Source organism: Caretta caretta, chromosome 1 (assembly GCF_965140235.1).
Source record: "Caretta caretta isolate rCarCar2 chromosome 1, rCarCar1.hap1, whole genome shotgun sequence".
Taxonomy (NCBI): domain Eukaryota; kingdom Metazoa; phylum Chordata; order Testudines; family Cheloniidae; genus Caretta; species Caretta caretta.
In genome coordinates this window covers 331,652,445-331,677,732 of record NC_134206.1, presented here as the reverse complement: position 1 = coordinate 331,677,732, position 25,288 = coordinate 331,652,445, and the positions used below count along the sequence as shown (strand labels likewise).

Sequence of the window (25,288 nt, the reverse complement as noted above, 5' to 3'; positions counted from 1 at the left end):
TGATGGGAAAGCAGTGGACGTGTTGTTCCTTGACTTTAGCAAAGCTTTTGACATGGTCTCCCACAGTATTCTTGCCAGCAAGTTAAAGAAGTATGGGCTTGATGAATGGACTATAAGGTGGATAGAAAGTTGGCTAGATTGTCGGGCTCAACGGGTAGAGATCAATGGCTCCATGTCTAGTTGGCAGCCGGTATCAAGTGGAGTGCCCCAAGGGTTGGTCGAGGGGCCGGTTTTGTTCAATATCTTCATAAATGATCTGGAGGATGGTGTGGATTGCACTCTCAGCAAGTTTGCAGATGACACTAAACTGGGTGGAGAGATAGATATGCTGGAGGGTAGGGATAGGATACAGAGGGCCCTAGACAAATTAGAGGATTGGGCCAAAAGAGGTCCTTGTTGAACCTCATCAGATAAGTGCAGAGTCCTGCACTTAGGACGGAAGAATCCCATGCACTGCTACAGACTAGGGACCGAATGGCTCAGGAGTAGTTCTGCAGAAAGGATATAGGGTTACAGTGGATGAGAAGCTGGATATGAGTCAACAGTGTGACCTTGTTGCCAAGAAGGCCAATGGCATTTTGGGATGTATAAATAGGGGCATTGCCAGCAGATCGAGGGACATGATCGTTCCCCTCTATTTGACATTGGTGAGGCCTCATCTGGAGTACTGTGTCCAGTTTTGGGCCCCACACTACAAGAAGGATGTGGAAAAATTGGAAAGAGTCCAGGGGAGGGCAACAAAAATGATTAGGGGACTGGAACACGTGACTTCTAAGGAGAGGCTGAGGGAACTGGGATTGTTTAGTCTGCGGAAGAGAAGAATGAGGGGGGATTTGATAGCTGCTTTCAACTACCTGAAAGGGGGTTCCAAAGAGGATGGATCTCGACTGTTCTCAGTGGTAGCTGATGACAGAACAAGGAGTAGTGGTCTCAAGTTGCAGTGGGGGAGGTTTAGATTGGATATTAGGAAAAACTTTTTTACTAGAAAGGTGGAGAAACACTGGAATGCATTATCTAGGGAGGTGGTGGAGTCTCCTTCCTTAGAAGTTTTTAAGGTCAGGCTTGACAAAGCCCTGGCTGGTATGATTTAGTTGGGGATTGGTCCTGTTTTGAGCAGGGGTTTGGACTAGATGTCCGGCTGAGGTCCCTTCCAACCCTGTTATTCTATGATTCTGATTCATGAAATAAACCAGGGGTTCTCAAACAGGAGGGTCACAAGGTGGTTACATGGGGGTCACAAATCCATTAGCTCCATGGAGCTGACATCTCCCATCCTCCATTAAATTAAATTACCCCCCATTTTTAATGTGTAAGGAGCGGGAGTTACACTCAGAGACTTGCTGTGTGAAAGCCTTTTAAAAGTCTTTTAAAAAACAAGTTTTAAAACCACTGAAATAAGCCAAACAATAATAAGAGAATGTGAGCAAGCATAAGGAAAATGTGTAGGAATACTTGATTAGTGAGCTTTGAGAAATGCACGCAAAGATGGCGCTTTCAATCATATCAGTTACACAATGTGTGTATTGTAACTGAATCATTTTTATTAACTAATCACTTTTCATCAGTTTTAAAGAAGAATATGCTGAGTTGTAATAGTAAATCTTCTTTTAAAAAAGTTTTGGAAGCACTTATAGAATTCAGTGCTTAAGCCAGTGTCTTTTAGGGGTTAGGAAGATACTTTACGGCATGTCAGGGATCTCATAACTGCCTACTGTTGGGTTTCTTACTCCTTCCTTTGAAATATCTGGTTCTAACCACTGTTGAAGTGGAATACTGGACTGGGTGGACCATAAGTGTAATCCAGTTTAGCAATTCCCCTGTAGGTTTCACCTTCACAGACGTGGAACCTTGAGTGCAATATTCACAAATGATGTTCATTTCCTTAGTACATATTATTATTTATGATTTGTACTGTGATAGCTCCTGAGAATCCCAGTCATAGACCAGGACCCCAGTGTGGTAGATGCTGTAGAAACAGAGAACAGAAAGATGTTCTCTGCCACAAGAAGATTACAATCTAAGTAATCTTCCTTGTGTTTGTTTCTTTGTTTTACCAGAAGGTATTCTAAATTTATTAAAATAGAAAGAATGAGATAAAGTATCCTTAAATGCCCACCTTTGTGGCAGAAAGGGTGGTTCTCACTTACATAACCTTTACATAACTGTGACATTTCATTTAACACTTTTGCATATACAAATTACCTTTATTTCATTAGGCCACTATTTTTCAATCTTCAAAACTGAGGCACACATCACATAGTGCTCAGGCCTTATAAAAAAAATCAGCCCATTCACTTAAGTGACTCAAATTTGAAAAATTTGCCTTAGTTTATAGGGACTTATTATGGGCTTCATAGATATTTGCAACAATGGTTATGATGGAAATTCTGAACTGTCATATCATTGTACTAGCAGGTGTTACAAGGCAGTATAGAAAAAGGTAATTTTTCACATTGTTTAGAGAACTATCAAGGAAAACACAGATTGTATAACTTACTAAGTCATGCTCAAAGACACCACTGGTTGTCCAGTGTGCTTTACCTCTGTTTAGCTTTATTGTCTACTGGAGAAATATTTTGTTAGACTCCATGTTCTGCGCTGCAGAAAAACCAGTGCCTCATTCATATGAAACATCTTACTTCAGTAGAAATGTAGAAAATATATAAAGTAGGTTAAACTTAGTGGAAAACTCACATCTCTCCAGATGTACGATCAGAAAAGGAACATTTAAAAAAAATTAAAAATGTGTGTTAGTGAAATAAGTTAAATATTTTATTTCCTCTCGGTAAAGAATACTGGCAAAATAATATTCCATAATTTAAGTCAAAGAATGTCTGAACTGATAGAAGAAAGATTTAAAATATGTCATCTAATATAACAATAGCGTAGACAGGTGCTTACACCCCAATCCCTGCCATATGTCACTAAACACACTACCACATAATCCAGCTGTGGGTAATGGGTGGCCCATGGGCCACATGCGGCCCATCAGGGTGATTCACTGATTGGCTGCCAGAGAGTTGGTTTACATTTGCATGGCCGCCTGCAGCTCCTAGTGGCTGCGTTCACTGTTCCCAGGCAATGTCAACTGCGGGGAGCGGCGCAGGCCACAGGGACATAATCATATCCCATTCATCATCACATTCATTCCACAATAAAACTGTACAAAGTCCTGAAGTCCTTTCTGAGGCAGAACTCTGACAAGTATTGTAAGCCATTGTGTTTGGAAAGAAATTCACTGGCAAAGAATAAATGATCAAAGTGAGAGTCCATCAAAGAACTTGAGTGCATCTCGTTAAGAAAATGGGGCTACTCGTATGTTTAAAGAAATACACAAGCTTCTGTGCTTTGCTGGCTCAGTCTGGTGCTATGTGCAAGCTCAATTTTCAAACTCCAGTCCTTTTTGATATAACAGTGTTCAAGAAAATCCTTTTCCGGTGGGAGAAATGTATCACTATAATTCTCATAAGTCCAAAATGGGTTAAATATGTGTGCTCAAACTAGGGGTGGGGGGTGTGGGAGGAAGGCTTCAGGCTGAACTATAAAGTTTGCAAATGGTAAGCAATATCATAGTAGTAATTTCACCATTCAAATGCAGCTGTTTCTGGTGTAGTCAGGTGCCAGTCAGCATATTGAATATTGCACAAAGCTGAGTGACAGAAAAAGTCAGAGACCTGTCACTACTGTTGTATAGTTTCCTTTGATATGTTTGTTTTAATGTCCTTGGAGAGCAGATAGAACAATAAATTCCATCACAGCAAATTGCACTGAGCTCAGGGCTTTCTTCAGGAGGAAGAGCTGAGTCAACATTGCCAATATCTGAACTGGTTCCACAGAGTCTGAGTATTTCAGACCTGATGGATGGTCCACTCAGCTGACCCCTAGAGGTCATTAGACTTCAATACCGTGAGAACTATATTGGTGGGATTGTCATATGAGGTCAAATTAAAGACCATTCATCCAGAGCTGTGAATACCAATCTACTCATACCTTCGCCTGTCCCATCTCTTCAGATTTTCGGAGCAGCTGGTTAGAGCTGCAGGAATTATACTTTTAGTGCATTATGCTCTCAAGGAGAGAATCTAAATGCAATTTGTCTACCCTGTGATGGCGAGTCCACAGCTGAGATTTCAGCCCTTCCCTTTGTGGCATCTCTCTTTTTGGTGTATAATTATGATTTCCTAATTATGTTTTAAAACCATATAGTTTTCTCTTCAGCATCCTCTCGCTAGGTATGCTTCATTCATGTTCAAGGACACTTTGATATTTATTGTTCTTATGTATCTGTAAATAGGTCATTTTCTCTTTATATAAAAAAATTTCCCTGGTTAATCAACCATTATTGTCTTGACAGCGTCTTTAAAAACATCCACCTGACTGTTTTGTTTCTGATAGACTTCATCTACCTCTATAGTTTACAAGGTCAGGGGTTATTTGTAATGTGACGTTACTTGCCTATGATTTATACACATGGAGAAAACTTCAGTTAAAACTCCAGAAGAAAACTACAAATTCCTAATATTAAACTGCAAATCATATTAAAAAACCCAGCTTGAAATTTGTTTGCTTCCTCACCACCTGCTGCAGCTAGGAAACGCAGCAATAAAATCCAAGATACTGAAAGGGCCTGGTGTCAGCCTCAGGGCAACCATTGGGAAAGTGACTGTAAAAATCAATGCCTTGTAGCCCAGCAACATCCTCAACCTGTGAGTGAGGTCCTTCACAATCATAGATGCCTCTTTAAGTTTTCCGGCTTAGAGATGTGGTTCCACACACTAGGCCAGCGGTTCCTAAACTGTGGGTTGGGACCCTGTTTTAATGGGGGCACCAGGGCTGGCTTAGACTTGCTGGGGCTCAGGACTGAAGCCAACCTGAGCCCCACTGCCCGAGGCTGAAGCCGAAGCCTGAAGGCTTCAGCCCTGGGTGGCAGGGCTCAGGTTATAGGCCTCTTGCCTAGGGCTGAAGCCCTTGAGGTTTGGCTTTGGTCCCCCATCCCAGGGTGGTGGGGCTTATGCCGGCTTAGACTTCGGTTCCCCCTCTTGGGGTAGTGTAGTAATTTTGTTGTAAGAAGGGGGTCGCCGTGCAATGAAATTTGAGAACCCCTGCACTAGGCAATACCTGTATACTCAAATTCCCATCTCCAATAAATGTCACAATTGTGCAATTCTCTTGACTTCAATGGAATTATTTACATCTGGGTGAGAGCAGGGAAAGCAGATGTCATGGATGCGAAGAATGTTCATCCTGCAAATTTGTGACTCTGTGCCAGAATTCAAATGAGACCTCTTCAGGCCCGGCTGAAGTCTAAGCAGACTTCAGCGGTACATTTTTCAGCAGGCTGGTGTCCTCTCCTAAGGAGTGAGGGATTCTGTTAAGTTGGTTTCAGAGTAGCAGCCGTGTTAGTCTGTATCCACAAAAAAAAAAAAGGAGTACTTGTGGCACCTTAGAGACTAAGAAATTTATTTGAGCATAAGCTTTTGTGAGCAACTTCTCACTTCATCGGATGCATTGAGTGGAAAATACAGTGGGGAGATTTATATACAGAGAGAACATGAAACAATGGGTGTTACCATACACACTGTAAGGAGAGTGATCTGGTAAGGTGAGCTATTACCAGCAGGAGAGCGGGGTGGGGGGATGGACGGATCTTTTGTAGTGATAATCAAGGTGGGCCATTTCCAGCAGTTGACAAGAACTTCTGAGGAACAGTGGGGTGGGGGCGGAAGGGGGAATAAACATGGGGAAATAGTTTTACTTTGTGTAATGACCCATCCACTCCCAGTCTTTACTCAAGCCTAAGTTAATTGTATCCAGTTTGCAAATTAATTCCAATTCAGCAGACTCTCATTGGAGTCTGTTTTTGAAGTTTTTTTGTTGTAATATTGTGACTTTTAGGTCTGTAATCGAGTGACCAGAGAAATTGAAGTGTTCTCCGACTGGTTTTTGAATGTTAAGGTGAGCTGTTCAGTCTGTATCACTCTCGTTATAGTGTGTATGGTAACACCCATTGTTTCATGTTCTCTGTGTATATAAAATCATCCTACTGTATTTGCCACTGCATGCATCTGATGAAGTGGGCTGTAGCCCACGAAAGCTTATGCTCAAATAAATGTGTTAGTCTCTAAGTCTTCCTCTAAGTGTTAAGGAAGTATGGGCTGGATGAATGCGCTACAAGGTGGGTAGAAAGCTGGCTAGATTGTCGGGCTCAACGGGTAGTGATCAATGGCTCCATATCTAGTTGGCAGCCGGTATCAAGTGGAGTACCCCAAGGGTCGGTCCTGGGGCCGGTTTTGTTCAATATCTTCATAAATGATCTGGAGGATGGTGTGGATTGCACTCTCAGCAAATTTGCGGATGATACTAAACTGGGAGGAGTGGTAGATACTCTGGAGGGGAGGGATAGGATACAGAAAGACCTAGACAAATTGGAGGATTGGGCCAAAAGAAATCTGATGAGGTTCAATAAGGATAAGTGCAGGGTCCTGCACTTAGGACGGAAGAACCCAATGCACAGCTACAGACTAGGGAGCGAATGGCTAGGCAGCAGTTCTGCGGAAAAGGACCTAGGGGTGACAGTGGACGAGAAGCTGGATATGAGTCAGCAGTGTGCCCTTGTTGCCAAGAAGGCCAATGGCATTTTGGGATGTATAAGTAGGGGCATAGCGAGCAGATCGAGGGACGTGATCGTTCCCCTCTATTCGACATTGGTGAGGCCTCATCTGGAGTACTGTGTCCAGTTTTGGGCCCCACACTTCAAGAAGGATGTGGATAAATTGGAGAGAGTCCAGCGAAGGGCAACAAAAATGATTAGGGGACTGGAACACATGAGTTATGAGGAGAGGCTGAGGGAGCTGGGATTGTTTAGCCTGCAGAAGAGAAGAATGAGGGGGGATTTGATAGCTGCTTTCAACTACCTGAAAGGGGGTTCGAAAGAGGATGGCTCTAGACTGTTCTCAATGGTAGCAGATGACAGAACGAGGAGTAATGGTCTCAAGTTGCAGTGGGGGAGGTTTAGATTGGATATTAGGAAAAACTTTTTCACTAAGAGGGTGGTGAAACACTGGAATGCGTTACCTAGGGAGGTGGTAGAATGTCCTTCCTTAGAGGTTTTTAAGGTCAGGCTTGACAAAGCCCTGGCTGGGATGATTTAACTGGGAATTGGTCCTGCTTTGAGCAGGGGGTTGGACTAGATGACCTTCTGGGGTCCCTTCCAACCCTGATATTCTATGATTCTAAGGTGCCACAAGTACTCCTTTTTTTTTTTTGGAGTGTAAAGTTCTTATTTATTATTACTGGAGAAATGAGGAATGTGAAAGAGAGAGTGAGTGGGGGGCAGAGGAGAAGGTGAGATGTTGCATTTCCCCCAAAACTCCCATTCCCCCCAAAACTCGCATTCCCTTGTTCTATGGATGTGATAGTTTCAGTCAGGGCTTGAGTGGAATGAGAGCTGTCGTACCTTGCTACATCAGGAGGAAAGAGTAAGAAAGAAGATAAACACCCATTGAGAAGAATTGTGCTAAAGCCTAATCCCTATATTTTTATGGAGTTGTCTGAGATTGTGAAATGATTGCTTTGAAGAAAATCAGAGATTATAAATATTGTAAAAGCCTGTTGCAAAGGAGTATGAGGTTTTGCTTAGAATTTTGATAACATCTAAAAAGATCTTTCTGCAGCAACAGAATAAGTTTTGTTTTGTTAGACGATAACATGCTGCAGCTGAAACCTAGGAATGTAAAGACACCATCCATGTATTCACCACCACAAAGACATTCCTTTGATCATTTTGGGTCAGTGTGTAACAGTACAATTTCCAAGCTAACTAAATCTAATACTTGCATGGTCTGAGCTGTAATTTCATAAAAATGCTATTTTTACAAATTGCTTTTAAATGGTAGTTTTAGATTCAGAGGTTGGTGAATGATCTAGTCATATAGCACCTGAGCAGGAATACACTAGACAGCACAGGAGATGCATATTTAAGTTGTCTTCATTATATATAGAAAGAGGGATAGCTTTATCCTTGTTGACCTTTAGTCTATAAAATATAGACATGCTTCTTGACCACCTGTTCTATTTGCAGAGCTAGAGGAAGGCAAACTGGAGACTGTATATTTTTATTTTACTAACTACACCCTAACATTTTTAGGTTAGTCTAAAATGACGTATTGGTCTTTTTATAGCTTTTGCTTCTACCAATTGTTGGATGTTCACTCTTGCAGAGAAAAGTCATTGATACCACTGCAAGATGAAGAAAGTTCCATTGATTTTCCTGGCATCTTGTACTTACTGCTAATGCACTCACCAGCAGAACGGGTGGGGCTACCTCCTATAACTGATCGGGCTGTGTCCACAAAATGCTTTATTTAGACAGTTGTTTTCAACACCCAACATCAGCATTGCCATATGTGAAACACTGGTTATTTGCAAGAAACTAGCTAATGGGCAAATAGTCCATTGTTAATTTTTATCTTTTTTAATCAGAAAGTGTGGAATAGAGAATGATCCTTCTGACTTCTGTGCATATAAACTTAAAACTGCTCTGGAAGGAACATGTGGTAATGAATGGAAGATCCTTAATAAATCACAATGCCTTATTGCCATATTTAGGTTATATTTAAGACTTCAAAATAACTTCCACTGCATAGCAGGGTCTTTTTAGAGAATTAAAAATTCAGCAAGCACTGTTGCTATAGATAGCTACAATTCTTTCTTGGGGAATTTTGAATAAAATGTCAGGAATGATGTACGGTGTTTGCTTTCTTAATACCAACAGTGTCAAGAAGCAGAAAAATCTTCTCGAATGAGAATTAGGAGGACTTTTAGACCCTATGTTAGTTCTTTCCAAGGGGATTACTGTTTATAGTTCTAGAAGGAATGACTAGCCAAGAACCATATTTTTTTCTTTAAGGTGGATGAAATCATTTGGAGCCAGATACCTTGTGTGGAGTATCCGGCTCAGGGATGTAGAGTTAAATGTAACACATGGGGCCAAAAATAGATGTTTTGTGTTTATGGAGACCAAACCAAGACCAAGCCCCCTTGGAAACCAGTGGAGGTTTTGGATACCCAAGGAATGCAGTATCAGGTCCTGAGTAATGAAATCTTTATCTGCAGTGATAATTATGAAGGAGAAAATAATGGTGCTAGATGTGAGATCATATTGTAGGACAAAAAGGACTGGGGGTTAGATAATCACTGAGGATGGTGCCAACTAAGTGTCTAAAAGGCCCTTTATTTGGCCAGCTAGGTGTTCCTCATGTGTAGGAGTATATGCGGATAGTATAAAGCCATCATAGCTGGCTCCTCTGTTACTCCAGTGTAGGAGTCATGGCCAGGGGGAAGGGGTGTCACCAGTGGTGATCTCACCAGGAGTACCAATCTTTAATGACATAAATCTATTGGTAGATGACATAGATGATATAATCTATTGGTTTTGCACTCCTTGCCTTCCCAGTCAATGCTTACTGGGTGCAGCTCAGAATGTGGGGATGAGTGCGTATTGAATAGGAAAGTTGGCATTCATAAGGGAATTCATTCATTATTAGGCACTTCAGCAGCTTTTAAATTGTGTGTTGCAGGGGGACGGTCAACATCTTTCAAAATGTGGGAGAGAGAGGTTCTGAAAATGGGGAACCATAAGTGCCAGATTTTCAAAGGTAGACACAACTGGTGCTGTTGTAAGAATGCATGCACACCATTTGCATCCACCAAACTTTTCAACTGGATGTACACATGTGAACTTGTCTGCACAAACTGGGGAATGTCATGCCTGTACTCCCTGGGATTCAATGGGAGTACATGGAGGTCAATATGAATTTTGCTTATTGAAGAACTGCGGGTGGTTCTTTGAGTGATTGCTCAGGTCCATTCCAATAGGTGTGCGCACATGCCGCATGTACGGTCGTCAGAAGTTGTTACCCTAGCGATACCCATCGGGTCGCTATGGAGCTATCTGGAATGGTGCCTTTATGGTGGTGTATTTAGGGTCCTGCCGACCTGCTGCCTGCTCAGTTCCTTCTTACCACCAGTGATGGTCATTGGAGCAACTGGTCTCTTGCTTTAGCAAGTACTTCCTAGTGGTTTTCCCTGTATATAATTGTTGTCCTTCACTATCTTAATTTGTTAGTCATATAGCTAGTTAGTTCCTTAGTACATTTAAATTACGGGGGTTCCCCCCGATATTTTTCCCCATTGCCGGGGTATATCGCAGCCCCAGGGGTTCAAGCCATGCGATAGGTGTGGTAAGCCTATGCGCAGAGGGGATCTGCATGCCACTTGTCTGAAGTGCCTGGGAGAGGGTCATTTGCAAGACAAGTGCACCATCTGAAGAGGCTTCAAGCCCAGAACTAAGAGGGAGAGAGGCTATCACCACAAGCTCCTCTTCATGGAGTCCACTCTCCGGCCCTAACTGGCTCAAGGGCTGGCATCAACAGCCTCGTTGCACAGCTCACCAGCCTCGGTGCAGGACACCTCGGTGCTGAGGAGGGACTTGTATAAGGAGTGTTAGCACAGTTCCCTTATGCGGACATCCAGCTCATCGGTGTGGCACTGGGGATTGTGAAGTGGATTGTGGAAGGGGATTGTGAAGTGATTTGTGACGGAGATTGTGGAAGTGGACAGGCTCCCGGACCTCATCACACAGGATCACGGCCAACTACAGCACCCCATCCTGGATTCCCTCCACCTCAAGGCGTGAAAACTCCATGGCGGAACCAGCTTGAACTGCAGTGCTTGGACTCTGTTAGGAAAGTTCTGTTGGGGAGCAGGAAGCCCTCTACTCGGACAACATACCTGGCAAAGTTGGAAGCGTTTCTCCATTTGGTCCCTACAGAAAGGTACCTCCCCACAGTAATCCTCTGTTCCCCTTGTGCTAGACGACATCTTGTACCTGAAGCATCAGGGGTTGATGATATCCTCTATTAAGGTGCACCTGGCGGTCATCTCTGCCTTCCACCTGGGTGTGGCGGGCAGGTCAGTCTTTAGGAATCCCATGGTGGGCCAGTTTCTTAAGGGCTTGGATAGGCTTTACCCCCAGGGGAGGCAGCCCGTTCCTCAGTGGGATCTTAACCTGGTCCTTTCCGGATTCATAGATTCCCCTTTCGAGTCCCTGGCAACCTGCCCCTTATCCTATCGTTCCTGGAAGGTGGCCTTTCTGGTGGCCCTAAACTTGGCCAGAAGGGTCTCCGAGCTCAGAGCACCCCTACGTGGTCTTTTACAAGGATACGGTGCAGCTACGCCCTTACCCAGCATTTCTACCCAAGGTAATATCGCAATTTCACGTTAACCAGGACATATTTCTAACCGTATTCTTTCCTAAACCTCATGCTAGCAACAAAGAGTGAGCATTCCATTCACTGGATGTCATGTGTGCCCAAGCCTTCTACATTGAATGCATAAAGCCGTTTCATAAGTCACCACAGCTTTGTATTGCAATTGCCGAGAGGAAGAAAATGCTTCCCATCTTGTCCCAGTGCATCTCATTGTGGATCACGTCCTGCATCAGAACGTGCTATGACCTGGCTAAGATCCCAGTCCTGGCATTGACAGCACACTCCACAAGAGCACAAGCCTCTTCCACTGCGTTCCTTGCACAAGTCCCCATTCAGGACTTATACAAGGCAGCAACATGGTCTTCCATCCACACCTTCATGTCAAACTGTGCCATCACTCAACAGGTGAGGGATGATACGGCCTTCAGCAGGGCAGTACCATAATCAGCAACTTGGTGAATTCTGACCCCTCCTTCATCAAAACTGCTTGGGAGTCACCTATTGGAATGTACATGAGCAATCACTTGAAGACAAGATGGTTACCTACCATTCGTAACTGTAGTTCTTCAGGGTGTGTTGCTCGTGTCCATTCCAAATCCCGTCTGTCTCCCCTCTGTCGGAGTATTCTGACAAAAAGGAACTGAGCAGGTGGTGGGTCAACAGGGACTTAAATACACTGCCATAAAGGCGCCATTCCAGGGGGCTCCACAGCCGACCCTACAGGTACTGCTAGGGTAAACACTTCTGACAATCGTGCATGCAGCGCGCACACACACCTATTGGAATGGACATGAACAACACATCCTGAAGAACAACTGTTACAAAAGGTAAGTAACTGTCTTTTTGCACCCAGGAAGAAAGAGAGCCTCCTCCAAATAATGACCTGAAATATTCCTGACTGCCCCAGAATAGGAACATAAAGCTGCTCTGTTTCATGTCATGATGACATCCTTCAAGTGGTGACTTCCTAGTATGGTGAGCTGACAAGGTCCATGGGGCAGAAATGTATAGTAGTTGTGTGTTCACAAATGTTCTTTGTCATGCCAGGTGAAAGACCCAAAGTTTGCATTTATCCTTGTTTTCCACAGAGTAATGTGAGAGCATTAGAAATATAGTAGAGCACTGCAATACTATGAATGTGTTGGCAATTCAACCTTCCTCATGAATCCAAGCCACTTGTAACCACTATCTATGGAAGGAGGTCGGTTGTGCCTGAATACCATGTGATGTGAATACAACAACATATAGGATTTGTTGTTTCCATATGCAATATAGTTTTAAATTCAAGATCATGAGTTCAGTTCTTCCATTGAAATTTATGGTGAAACTCCCATTAACTTGAGTGAAGCTGGGTCAGGTTCTACATTTCTATTTGGGGGTTGTGAGGAACAGAGGAGGGGAGCTACCATCAGCCAGGTCTCACTTGGTGAGTGAAGTGCATTTTGGTTAAGTACATATCCGATCAGATCAACAGCCTGCTTAATTTGGCATCTACCTCTAGCTATGGCCAGTGCCCTCCCTTTGGACAAAGTGCAACGCTTCCAATTGCTGTACTGCAAATCTGCAGTAAAATAGATACACAAACAAATAAGTCAAGCTCTTTATAAAAGAAGATATGAATTAAGTAGCTCATATAATCGTATTAACTCCGGGGGAAAAATTCATTTTCTTACGGTGTATGTTAACTGGATTTGTAATTTTCAAGAAAGATCAGCAGTATTTTTTTAGGTTGACAGTCTTATTATTTTGTGGCTCATCTCCATGGAAATACATTTGTACGGCCAGATTTGTAGCAGTGAACTGAACTATCTGAGTTGTACTCTTTAAAGAAGAGCTGGATACAGAGTAACAGCCGTGTTAGTCTGTATTTGCAAAAAGAAAAGGAGTACTTTTGGCACCTTAGAGACTAACCAATTTATTTGAGCATGAGCTTTCGTGAGCTACAGCTCACTTCATCGGATGCATACCGTGGAAACTACAGCAGACTTTATATACACACAGAGATCATGAAACAATACCTCCTCCCACCCCACTGTCCTGCTGGTAATAGCTTATCTAAAGTGATCATCAAGTTGGGCCATTTCCAGCACAAATCCAGGTTTTCTCACCCTCCACCCCCCCACACACAAACTCACTCTCCTGCTGGTAATAGCCCATCCAAAGTGACAACTCTCTACCCAATGTGCATGATAATCAAGGTGGGCCATTTCCTGCACAAATCCAGGTTCTCTCACCCCCTCACCCCCCTCCAAAAACACACACACAAACTCACTATCCTGCTGGTAATAGCTCATCCAAAGTGACCACTCTCCCTACAATGTGCATGATAATCAAGGTGGGCCATTTCCAGCACAAATCCCACCTTGATTATCATGCACATTGTGTAGAGAGTTGTCACTTTGGATGGGCTATTACCAGCAGGAGAGTGAGTTTGTGTGTGGGGGGGGTGGAGGGTGAGAAAACCTGGATTTGTGCTGGAAATGGCCCAACTTGATGATCACTTTAGATAAGCTATTACCAGCAGGACAGTGGGGTGGGAGGAGGTATTGTTTCATGATCTCTGTGTGTATATAATGTCTGCTGCAGTTTCCATGGTATGCATCCGATGAAGTGAGCTGTAGCTCACGAAAGCTCATGCTCAAATAAATTGGTTAGTCTCTAAGGTGCCACAAGTACTCCTTTTCTTTTTGAGCTGGCTACAGTAACACTTGCCTTAGCAAAAAAGTGGCATAACAATATATTCCATAAATATAAGGAGAACGTTAACATTGCACAGTGAAGCATGCAGAAGTGAGGACATGCCAGTTAAGGTTGAACATGCAGTCTTAAATCTGCCCCCTTGTGCATATGCAGAACGACAGTCTAATTACATGATCACATGCAGTTTCTCACATAGTACAATATGATATCATTATTTCTGCCACCTTAGATGCATCTCTAGCATCTTCTGCTACTATGTATTCTGACCAACAGAGCCAATGAAAGTCATTTATATACAAAGTTCCAGATTCTCCATTGCCCTGTACATTGTATAATTATTTTACACAGTGCAAAATGAATATGAAGTGGGTCTAAAATGCTGCCAAACCAGAAGGGTAACATTTCACACTCGCTTTGAATTGGCTTAAATGACTATCAAAGGTACAGGGCAGTGGAGAATGAGGTTCAGAATGTTCAGTGAGTGGTGAAAGGACAGTTTCTCTACCAAATTTCAACTTTGTCTTCCCTTCCTCAGATTTTTTGGTGAAAAAGCTGTTTAAAAAAGGTCTTAAGCTATTTATTTTAAATAATGAGGGAAAATTCCCCCCTCCCCTGTTATACTTCCAAATGACTAAGATGTTTTGGCTCACATTTCTAAACAACTTCACCTCAGGCACAGATCAATACCCGGAAGACTTTGCCAAATAAGTGAAAGTTGTGGAAATATATGAGCAACTATAAACCAGAGTTGTTACAGGTTAAATTCTTGTGCAAATTAGAGTTGGAGGTTCAGGTATCATATAGGAAACATTGTTTCTAATATGTAGGGGAAAGTAGTTCACTTGCTGTTCCTATTTGTATAAAATTTCCTAGTCCGTGTTTCATGCCTACTAGTTCATAACACTTTTCTATTCTGAACACTTTCTTTTGATCAGTTTTACCTGTCCTGTTCACCCTTCAATTCTCTAACTTGGACCTCCTCCTCTTGGAGGTTCCATCACTATTTCAGACTCATACCTTCTAAAAGGGCTTCTCTTTCCTTCTTGTCCTTCTTTCTTCATTCTTTAGCATGGTTGAGTATTCCATTATTATCCCTGTTTTCCACTCTTACAATTTCAATTCCATTTTTCTAATCATTTTTTTTTTACTCCACAATATTCAGTCTCTCACTAAGTCCTGTCATTTGTTCCTATCTAATATTGCTTAAATCTACCCCTTCCTCTTTAGCTCTCATACTGCTCCTATTGATTTCAGTGGTGCAGGATCAAATCCTTTATTTCCTTGCTAGTACACACATTTTGGTAATCTCTCACCTTAATTACTATTTTCTTCTCTCCTGCTTCCCCTGCCATCTTCCCTCTTGCTGTTGTTGAACACTATTGCTGATTTCAGAGTAGCAGCCATGTTAGTCTGTATCTGCAAAAAGAACAGGAGTACTTGTGGCACCTTAGAGACTAACAAATTTATTTGAGCATAAGCTTTCGTGGACTACAGCCCACTTCAACGGATACATGCAGTGGAAAATATAGTAGGAAGATTTTATATACACAAAGAACATGAAACAATGGGTGTTAACATACACACTGTAACAAGAGTGATCAGTTAAGGTGAGCTATTACCAGTAGGAGAGAATAAAAAAACCTTTTGTAGGGAATCAAGATGGGCCATTTCCAGCAGTTGACAAGAACGTGTGAGGAACAGTAGGGGGGAAATATAAACAAGGGAAAATAGTTTTACTTTGTGTAATGACTCATAGAATCATAGAATATCAGGGTTGGAAGGGACCTCAGGAGGTCATCTAGTCCAACCCCCTGATCAAAGCAGGACCAATCCCCAATTAAATCATCCCAGCCAGGGCTTTGTCAAGCCTGACCTTAAAAACTTCTAAGGAAGGAGATTCTACCACCTCCCTAGGTAACGCATTCCAGTGTTTCACCACCCTCCTGGTGAAAAAGTTTTTCTTAATATCCAACCTAAACCTCCCCCACTGCAACTTGAGACCATTACTCCTTGTCCTGTCCTCTTCTACCACTCAGAATAGTCTAGAACCATCCTCACTGGAACCACCTCTCAGGTAGTTGAAAGCAGCTATCAAATCCCCCCTCAGTCTTCTCTTCTGCAGACTAAACAATCCCAGTTCCCTCAGCCTCTCCTCATAAGTCATGTGTTCCAGACCCCTAATCATTTTTGTTGCCCTTCGCTGGACTCGCTCCAATTTATCCACATCCTTCTTGAAGTGTGGGTCCCTCTGTATCCTATCCCTGCCCTCCAGCGTATCTACCACTCCTCCTAGTTTAGTATCCACTCCCAGTCTTTAGTCAAGCCTAATTTAATGGTGTCCAGTTTGCAAATTAATTCCAATTCAGCAGACTCTCGTTGGAGTCTGTTTTTGAAGTTTTTTTGTTGTAATATTGTGACTTTTAGGTCTGTAATTGAGTGACCAGAGAGACTGAAGTGTTCTCCCACTGGTTTTTGAAAGTTATAATTCTTGACGTCTGATTTGTGTCCATTTATTCTTTTATGTAGAGACTGTCCGGGTTGGCCAATGTACATGGCAGAGGGGCATTGCTGGTACATGGCATATATCACATTGGTAGATGCGCAGGTGAACGAGCCTCTTATAGTGTGGCTGATGTGATTAGGCCCTATGGTGGTGTCCCCTGAATGGATATGTGGACACAGTTGGCAACAGGCTTTGTCGAAAGGATAGGTTCCTGGATTAGTGGTTCTGTTGTGTGGTGTGTGGTTGCTGGTGAGTATTCGCTTCAGGTTGGGGGGCTGTCTGTAAGCAAGGACTGGCCTGTCTCCCAAGATCTGTGAGAGTGATGGGTCATCCTTCAGGATAGGTTGTAGATCCTTGATGATGTGCTGGAGAGGTTTAAGTTGGGGGCTGAATGTGACGGCTAGTGGTGTTCTGTTACTTTCTTTGTTGGGCCTGTCCTGTAGTAGGTGACTTCTGGGTACGCTTCTGGCTCTATCAATCTGTTTCTTCACTTCAGTAGGTGGGTATTGTAGTTGTAAGAATGCTTGATAGAGATCTTGTAGGTGTTTGTCTCTGTCTGAGGGGTTGGAGCAAATGCGGTTGTATCGTAGAGCTTGGCTGTAGACGATGGATCGTGTGGTGTGGTCTGGATGAAAGCTGGAGGCATGTAGGTAAGTATAGAGGTCAGTAGGTTTCCGGTATAGGGTGGTGTTTATGTGACCATCGCTTATTAGCACTGTCGTGTCCAGGAAATGGATCTCTTGTGTGGACTGATCCAGGCTGAGGTTGATGGTAGAATGGAAATTGTTGAAATCATGGTGGAATTCCTCAAGGGCTTCTTTTCCATGGGTACAGATGATGAGGATGTCGTCAATGTAGCGTAAGTAGAGTAGGGGCGTTAGGGGACGAGAGCTGAGGAAGCGTTGTTCTATTGCTGAAGTTATCTTCCTGCTCTGTCAATCTCACCAGGCTGCCCCATTCTGAGTCCTTCTCATGCTTCCTGCCTTTCACAGCGTTCAATCCAGCTTTCCTGTTTTCCCCTTCCAGACTTCATCACTACCTAAGTATTTTGTGTCATTTCTTCCTACTCCCTTGTTGCTCACAACCCTGTTCCTAATTCTTACTACTTACAAGTTTCTTTAATCTTATGCCACTCTTGGTTTCATGATTTCTATTATGCAGTCTCACGGCCTCCTAATTCTTTTCTCTTGTCCCTCAAATACCTCCTGGGAACCCATTTCTGCAGAATGTGCTTAGCACATTGTTGCAGATAAGGAATGTTAACAAATTGTTCCTACCTTGCTGAGAGTGCCAAATTCAGGGCAGACACACCCCAAAACTGGTGGCTTTTTCTATAATTCGATTTCACCAAGCCAGTAACAAAAGTGAGCTCTGGTATCACCACCCTGGTTAACATGAAGCCAAAATACAGTCCCCTTAGACAATCCAACCCCTGTCACCACCTGCACATCTGGTCTTTATGATGAGAGAGGTTCCTGAGTGGTGTTCTACATATAGGGTTCTTCTAATCCCAAAGGATCAGCCACTTCCCCAGGTCTATATACAGTTCAGATCTTACCCCAAAATCACACTTGTAGCCAATCCTTTAGTAACTAAAAATGAAAGGTTTATTAATATAAAAAGAAAAGTTATTAATTGGCTAAAGGAAGCATATACATTACAACTGATTTCAGAGTTGGCAGGTAAGGATAATAGCACTGATATTAAATCTTCTAGCTTGTATTAAATCTCTCTGGTTCACCCATTAGATTGGGGGTCACCAGTCCATTATTCAAAGCTTTTCTTTGTGAGAGATCCTATCCAGAAATGTTAAGCAGGAATAAAGTTGCAGTGGGGGAGGTTTAGATTGGATATTAGGAAAAACTTTTTCACTAAGAGGGTGGTGAAACACTGGAATGCGTTACCTAGGGAGGTGGTAGAATCTCCTTCCTTAGAGGTTTTTAAGGTCAGGCTTGACAAAGCCCTGGCTGGGATGATTTAACTGGGAATTGGTCCTGCTTCGAGCAGGGGGTTGGACTAGATGACCTTCAGGGGTCCCTTCCAACCCTGATATTCTATGATTCTATGAAAGACAAAAGTGGTGTCACAGTGACCTTTTATACTTTCAGCCCAAGTTGCATGGAAAGTTACTGGCAAAAGATGGATTCTTAGATCACATGTTCTTACATGTGTTGCTGAACCATGGGGCAGCCACAGCCTCAGTGCCCTCTGAAACATTAGGGAATAGCTCAGTGGTTTGAGCATTGGACTGCTAAATCCACGGTTGTGAGTTCAATCCTTGAGGGGGCCATTTAGGGATGTGGGGCAAAAATTGGGGATTGGTCCTGCTTTGAGCAGGGGGTTGGACTAGATGACCTCCTGAGGTCCCTTCCAACCCTGAGATTCTATGAAATAGAATAATAATACATAGCAGCCTATAACTTGTCTGTTGATGTTTTACATGACATATTTGTACACAATTTGTTGCAATTTTGTAACAATTTTGTATTCAGTGTAACTAGTCAACTTCCTTTTTATACAGCACCACACCATGTTCTCTTTATCTAAAATTTCTCCCGATTCCATTTTACCTGAACAGTTGTCTTGTGCCTTGTCTTTGTTTCTCTTGTGTCTGTTAGACTATAAGAGACCTCTGGGGCATGGAGTTACTCTTACTCTGTTTTGTAAAGTGCTTTGTAAATTTACAAAGTTATATAAATAGTGTCACAAAGACCCATCAGTTCAATTTTTTTTAAAGCACTCTGGGTGGGTATAACTCAACTCCCATTGCAAATCATGTCAAACTCCCATTGGTTTCAATGGCAGAGATAGGCTGGCATTGAACGCTTTAGGGCAAACCAGTACTGGAATACCGCATACAGTTCTGATATCCATGCCTTTGAAAGGATGTTAAAAAAACTGGAGAGGGTGCCAAAGAAATTATTTGGAGGGAAAAGATGTATCACAATGAGAGACTTTGAGCCCAATCTATTTAGTGTATCAAAAAGGAGATTAAGAGGTGACTTGATTTACAATGTATAAGTATCTTCACAGTGAGAAAAAAACAGGTACCAAAGAGCTCTTTAACTTAGCAGAAAAAGGAACAGCAAGAACCAATGGCTGGCTGCTGAAGCCAGACAAATTCAAATTAGAAATTAGGTATACATTTTGAACAGTGAGGATGATTAAACCCTGGAACAAACTCACAAAGCAAGTGGTGAATTCTCCAGCGATTGATGTCTTCAAATAAAAAAGTGGATACATTTCTGGGGGATACTTTAGCCATATATGTTATTGGGCTCAATAAGGGGTAATTAGATGCAATTTAATGCCTGTGATATGCAGACCGTCAGACTTGATGTTCTGATGGTCCTTTCTGGACTTAAAGTATGACTTTTGAAAATCTCACTGTATATTTTTCTATTTATTTGCAGTGATTTTGTGTGATCATTTCAAACCCATGATAATAAATCCTCCTATTGCCTGTAGTGTTTCTATTCTCCCTGCATTCATACTGTAGAAAAGCAGAATATAGGCTTTAATCCATTTAAAGAAAAAGAAAAAACAAAAAAGAGAAAAAACCCGCAATTCAACAATGTTAAATTAATTTAGCATGTTCAGTCCTCTCTTTACAGAAGTGCAAATTGCTCAGTGACATTTTTCTAACCCAGTCAATGTTTTAATAGCCTTTGGCAGTGCAGATACTTTAAATTTAAACTCAAAATAAATTCTATACACAGCCCACTATTTTTCAGTGTACAGTGTATAGCATTTGGCTGATATGCCAAAATACAACTTTTTTCCCCTGGCACTATCCAATTTTGACCTCATACTGATACATGGATGAATAAAAAGTAGACCATAGTGTTGAGTACCTCTTCTGGTGATTGTTAAGGTGCCAGATAATCTTTGTGTTGTCTAACACAAAAGAAGAGGAGAGAGGGATATCTTGGCATAGCACATAAAAAGAAGAATTGGTAACAAAAGGAGAAAACGACATACAGTGAAACCCGGTTTTATTTCAGTGCTATAGCAACTCAGTTTAAAAGTAATTGCCAGCCATTCTGATGGATAGGGATTTATTCTCAATACAGATGAACCAAATTCATAGAAACATTATCATCTAAATTTCTCCTATCTGCTTGCTGGAATTTAATTAAAATTAAACTTTCAGCCATTCCTTTTGCTTTTGCCACTATCATCAAGGTCATATATAATTAAGCTCACCTGAAACTTTTTTTTTTCCTGGAACTAGTGACTTTCAGTTTTCTCACCTTCTCAGTTAAAATGGGAGAGGCGTTAAACTCTGATAAGTACTCCCTCTGAGGAACTTTTTCCTATACTGAGCAACCATTGAATTCAGGATCTGAATTAAAATGAACAGACAAAAACCGCTGTAGCTTACATTAATACTGCTGAAAGATCATTTTGATCATAAAACAGACTCTAAAGTGGTCATTTATGACCTCCTTTAATTGTGAGCAAAGCAAATGTCTTCTCAGCATTATTCACTTTTTAGATCTTTAAGCTTAGTTGTGAACTAATTCACTGTATTATTCTCATGTATCCTCCTTCAGGAGACACACATAGCATTTTCCTCTTGTCATCAAGAATTTTCTGAACCTTATTAAGATTGTTGCATGAAGCAGATACATGAGGGGGCTTTTTAGGTCCACCTAATGCTTGTGTAACCTTGCCTGTTTTTCTTGGCACTGAATCATTTGACATTTCCTCTTGAGAAAGCATCACTTCCACTAGTGTGGATTCAATGTAGCTGGTTAGTGAGAGTGTTGCTTACCATATTGCTTTCATTACGTGGCAGCAGGTGCAGGCTTCCCAACTGGGCAGATAAGCAGTATGGAGATAAACAACAACAAAAAAAGAGGAGAGAGGTTGAGGTTGAGGGTGGTAGAAGGGAAAGAAGAGAACCGAAGGGAAGATAGAATAAGGAAAAGGAAAAACAAGGAAAGGATAGTGAGATATAGGAAATGGAAGAGGACACAGAGCAGAGAAAATATGTACGGTGCAAAAAAAAAAAGTAGAGTTGTGAACTGCTTACAATTGAGGAGTGAATTTGGTGCATAGAATTTAAATCTCAGAGTAATTCACCTCATTTAGTCTTCTGAACACATACAGCAAAGAGCAGTGGCAATCCAGTTTTCCATACACCATGCCACCTGTGTGCCTCTTACCTCCTTTGAGTTCAGTTTCCTTGTCTAGTCTATTGTTGGCTGATCTGATAGACAGCTCTCCATTAAGCTCTAGAATGAAAACCCCACTATAATCCAAGGCCACCAAATAGCTATCGATTGGAAGTCTCTCCTATTACCAATCCCTTAGCTACAATGTTCTCCTAAATGTCTGTTTAGTCAGCACTTTTAGAGAAGTTTGCATATTGCAAACCTGATGCGTTTCTCCCAAGTCTTCTCTGATTCAAGAAATACAACTTTATAATTTTATTGGGATTCTTAGCATTTCCTGGAACCTCCAATGAGAACCCTAGATATGCAAATTGAAAACATTTAGCATGATATTAACATGCATTATTGAGAAAATTCAACTGAGTGCACAGCAAAGCAAACAGGTCCAAATGCCCATCTGTATGCAGGTATTGCTGAAGAACAGAAAGCTGTGCCCCAAACTGCAATATATGATGTAGGACAGCTACTGCCAGGTATGAGACTAGATACCACATGCTGATGTCCCATCCATGTGATTTTGGACCAATGGATCAGTGCAGGTCACAGCCATTGACCACACTCCCAAACTAATTTACTATGGTGTCTTCTGTTTCTGTGGTCCAGTACAGATGTCATATGCAAAGATTTGCTCTGCAAATTACAGGAAGATACAGAGTCTAATGCAGACTCTGGCCAACCCTAACACACTCCTAAAAGAAATGTGCCATTTCCATTGCATTGTGTCATACACAGCCACAAAGTGGAGGACCAGGACTTGTATTACATATACCAGGTATATTTTACATTATAATAAATATAAATTCCAAGGCCAGAAGGGGATCACTGTGATCATCTAGTCTGACCTCCTGTATAATACAGGCCAGAGAACTCCCCCAAAATAACTGCTAGGGCAGATGTTTTAGAAAAACATCCAGTCTTGATTTATTTCAGAGTAACAGCCGTCAAAGTTTGACTCAGACTCACAATTTATCAGACCACTCTGTTTTATTAGTAAAGCTGCTCTGCTAATACATTTAGAAGTGAGCCCCCCAAGTGGGGCTTGTGTCTCTTAATTTATACAGTTTTTTGGAGAACAAGTTACAGAGAAGTTACAGACAAAAGAAGAAAAAGATTTTAGTCACCACCCTTTGAGATCCCTGAGACCAGGCACGTATCTTCAATTACCTACCACCCTTAACAGTCTCCTTTAACAGCTTCCAGTTAACTAATTGCCCTTCACACCTTCCATTCTGATGCCTGCTTCTTAGACGTGCTGGCTCTATCTTAATTGCTTCTACATTCAAAAGCTAACTGTCCCTACGTGTGCTCCCTCAGATACTTTGTAACATGTTTTGGCATGCCCTCTCATATACAATGTATCCAGCATGTCCTCTTATAGAACGTTATACTCATACAATGTTATACTTCCACACAGCCATGTTAGTCTGTATTCGCAAAAAGAAAAGCAGTACTTGTGGCACCTTAGAGACTAACCAATTTATTTGAGCATAAGCTTTTGTGAGCTACAGCTCACTTCATCGGATGCATACTGTGGAAAGTGTAGAAGACCTTTTATACACATAAAGCATGAAAAAATACCTCCCCCCACCCCACTCTCCTGCTGGTAATAGCTTATCTAAAGTGATCACTCTCCTTACAATGTGTATGATAATCAAGTTGGGCCATTTCCAGCACAAATCCAGGTTTCCCTCCACTCTCCCCCCCCCCCCCCCCCACAAACCCACTCTCCTGCTGGTAATAGCTTATCTAAAGTGACCACTCTCCTTACAATGTGTATGATAATCAAGGTGGGCCATTTCCAGCACAAATCCAGGGTTTAACAAGAACGTCCGGGGGGGGGGTAGGAAAAAACAAGGGGAAATAGGTTACCTTGCTTAATGACTTAGCCACTCCCAGTCTCTATTCAAGCCTAAATTAATTGTATCCAATTTGCAAATGAATTCCAATTCAACAGTTTCTTGCTGGAGTCTGGATTTGAAGTTTTTTTGTTGTAATATCGCAACTTTCATGTCTGTAATTGCGTGACCAGAGAGATTAAAGTGTTCTCTGACTGGTTTATGAATGTTATAATTCTTGACATCTGATTTGTGTCCATTTATTCTTTTACGTAGAGACTGTCCAGTTTGACCAATGTACATGGCAGAGGGGCACTGCTGGCACATGATGGCATATATCACATTGGTGCATGTGCAGGTGAACGAGCCTCTGATAGTGTGGCTGATGTGATTAGGCCCTGTGATGGTGTCCCCTGAATAGATATGTGGGCACAGTTGGCAACGGGCTTTGTTGCAAGGATAGGTTCCTGGGTTAGTGGTTCTGTTGTGTGGTATGTGGTTGCTGGTGAGTATTTGCTTCATGTTGGGGGGCTGTCTGTAGGCAAGGACTGGCCTGTCTCCCAAGATTTGTGAGAGTGTTGGGTCATCCTTCAGGATAGGTTGTAGATCCTTAATAATGCGTTGGAGAGGTTTTAGTTGGGGGCTGAAGGTGACGGCTAGTGGCGTTCTGTTATTTTCTTTGTTAGGCCTTTCCTGTAGTAGGTGACTTCTGGGAACTCTTCTGGCTCTATCAATCTGTTTCTTCACTTCTGCAGGTGGGTATTGTAGTTGTAAGAATGCTTGATAGAGATCTTATAGGTGTTTGTCTCTGTCTGAGGAGTTGGAGCAAATGCGGTTGTACCGCAGAGCTTGGCTATAGACGATAGATCGTGTGGTGTGGTCAGGGTGAAAGCTGGAGGCATGTAGGTAGGAATAGCGGTCAGTAGGTTTCCGGTATAGGGTGGTGTTTATGTGACCATCATTTATTAGCACTGTAGTGTCCAGGAAGTGGATCTCTTGTGTGGACTGGACCAGGCTTGATTTAAAAATTGTCAGTGCTGGAATATCTACTGCAAGCCTTGGTAAATTGTTTGCTTGAATGGTTAATTATCCTCTGTTTGAAAATGCACACCTTTCCAGCCTGAATTTATCTAGCTTCAACTTCCAGCTATTGGATAGTGATAGCGTTCAGCACCTCTGCATAAGGGATCTGTGAATGTATAGGTAACAGATCACTATTTGTTTAGTGTTGACAATGTACTCAACAATGGATAATCCATATTTTTCTATAGCACTCCATTGCTAATTATTTCTGGCAATTTACTCCTGAAGTAAGTAGGTAGATACTTAGTATAATCTTCCTTTTGTGTATGGGAAAATAAAGACAAAGTGGTGAAATTACTTGTCCCCTAGATCATAGAGTGAGTCAATGACACAACTGTGATTCGACCCCATGTGCCCAACTTCCAGCCCCTTGCCTCAACAATGGAACCCTTTGGTTTCTTAGTGCAGATCCTTTGATTCTTGCTTTGTCTTTGCAAATGCCCCAATACCCTTGCTTGAAAGATCTTATGTAGATCTGTAAATAATAACAATAAATAAATACTTTGCTTATCTGTAAATAATAACATCACGTGTCAAAATATACGCAGTAAATATCCTTAAATCAAACTCTGATTTCTCAAGCAGTATTTTTCTTACTTTGCTTATCTGTAAATTGCCGTTATTATCAATAGAACTATTTTTTGTTGATGTTTACTGACAAAAATCCAATCTTTCCAAGCCTACCTGTAAGGATTCACTGGTCCTCAAGAAAGAATG

The 25,288-nt window shown here is 42.0% G+C and overlaps 1 protein-coding gene and 1 long non-coding RNA gene across 16 annotated transcripts in view; one reads left to right on the top strand and one right to left on the bottom strand.

The window, feature by feature from the left end:
• MAGI2 (membrane associated guanylate kinase, WW and PDZ domain containing 2) overlaps window positions 1-25,288 on the top strand; it is a 1,189,595-nt gene that overhangs the window by 316,092 nt on the left and 848,215 nt on the right. The window lies entirely within an intron of this gene.
• Window positions 1-25,288, bottom strand: part of LOC142070651 (uncharacterized) — a 90,835-nt gene that overhangs the window by 10,579 nt on the left and 54,968 nt on the right. The window contains exon 2 of the long non-coding RNA XR_012666594.1: window positions 15,284-15,386. This is a non-coding gene — a long non-coding RNA (uncharacterized LOC142070651). The remainder of the gene's footprint in view (window positions 1-15,283; window positions 15,387-25,288) is intronic.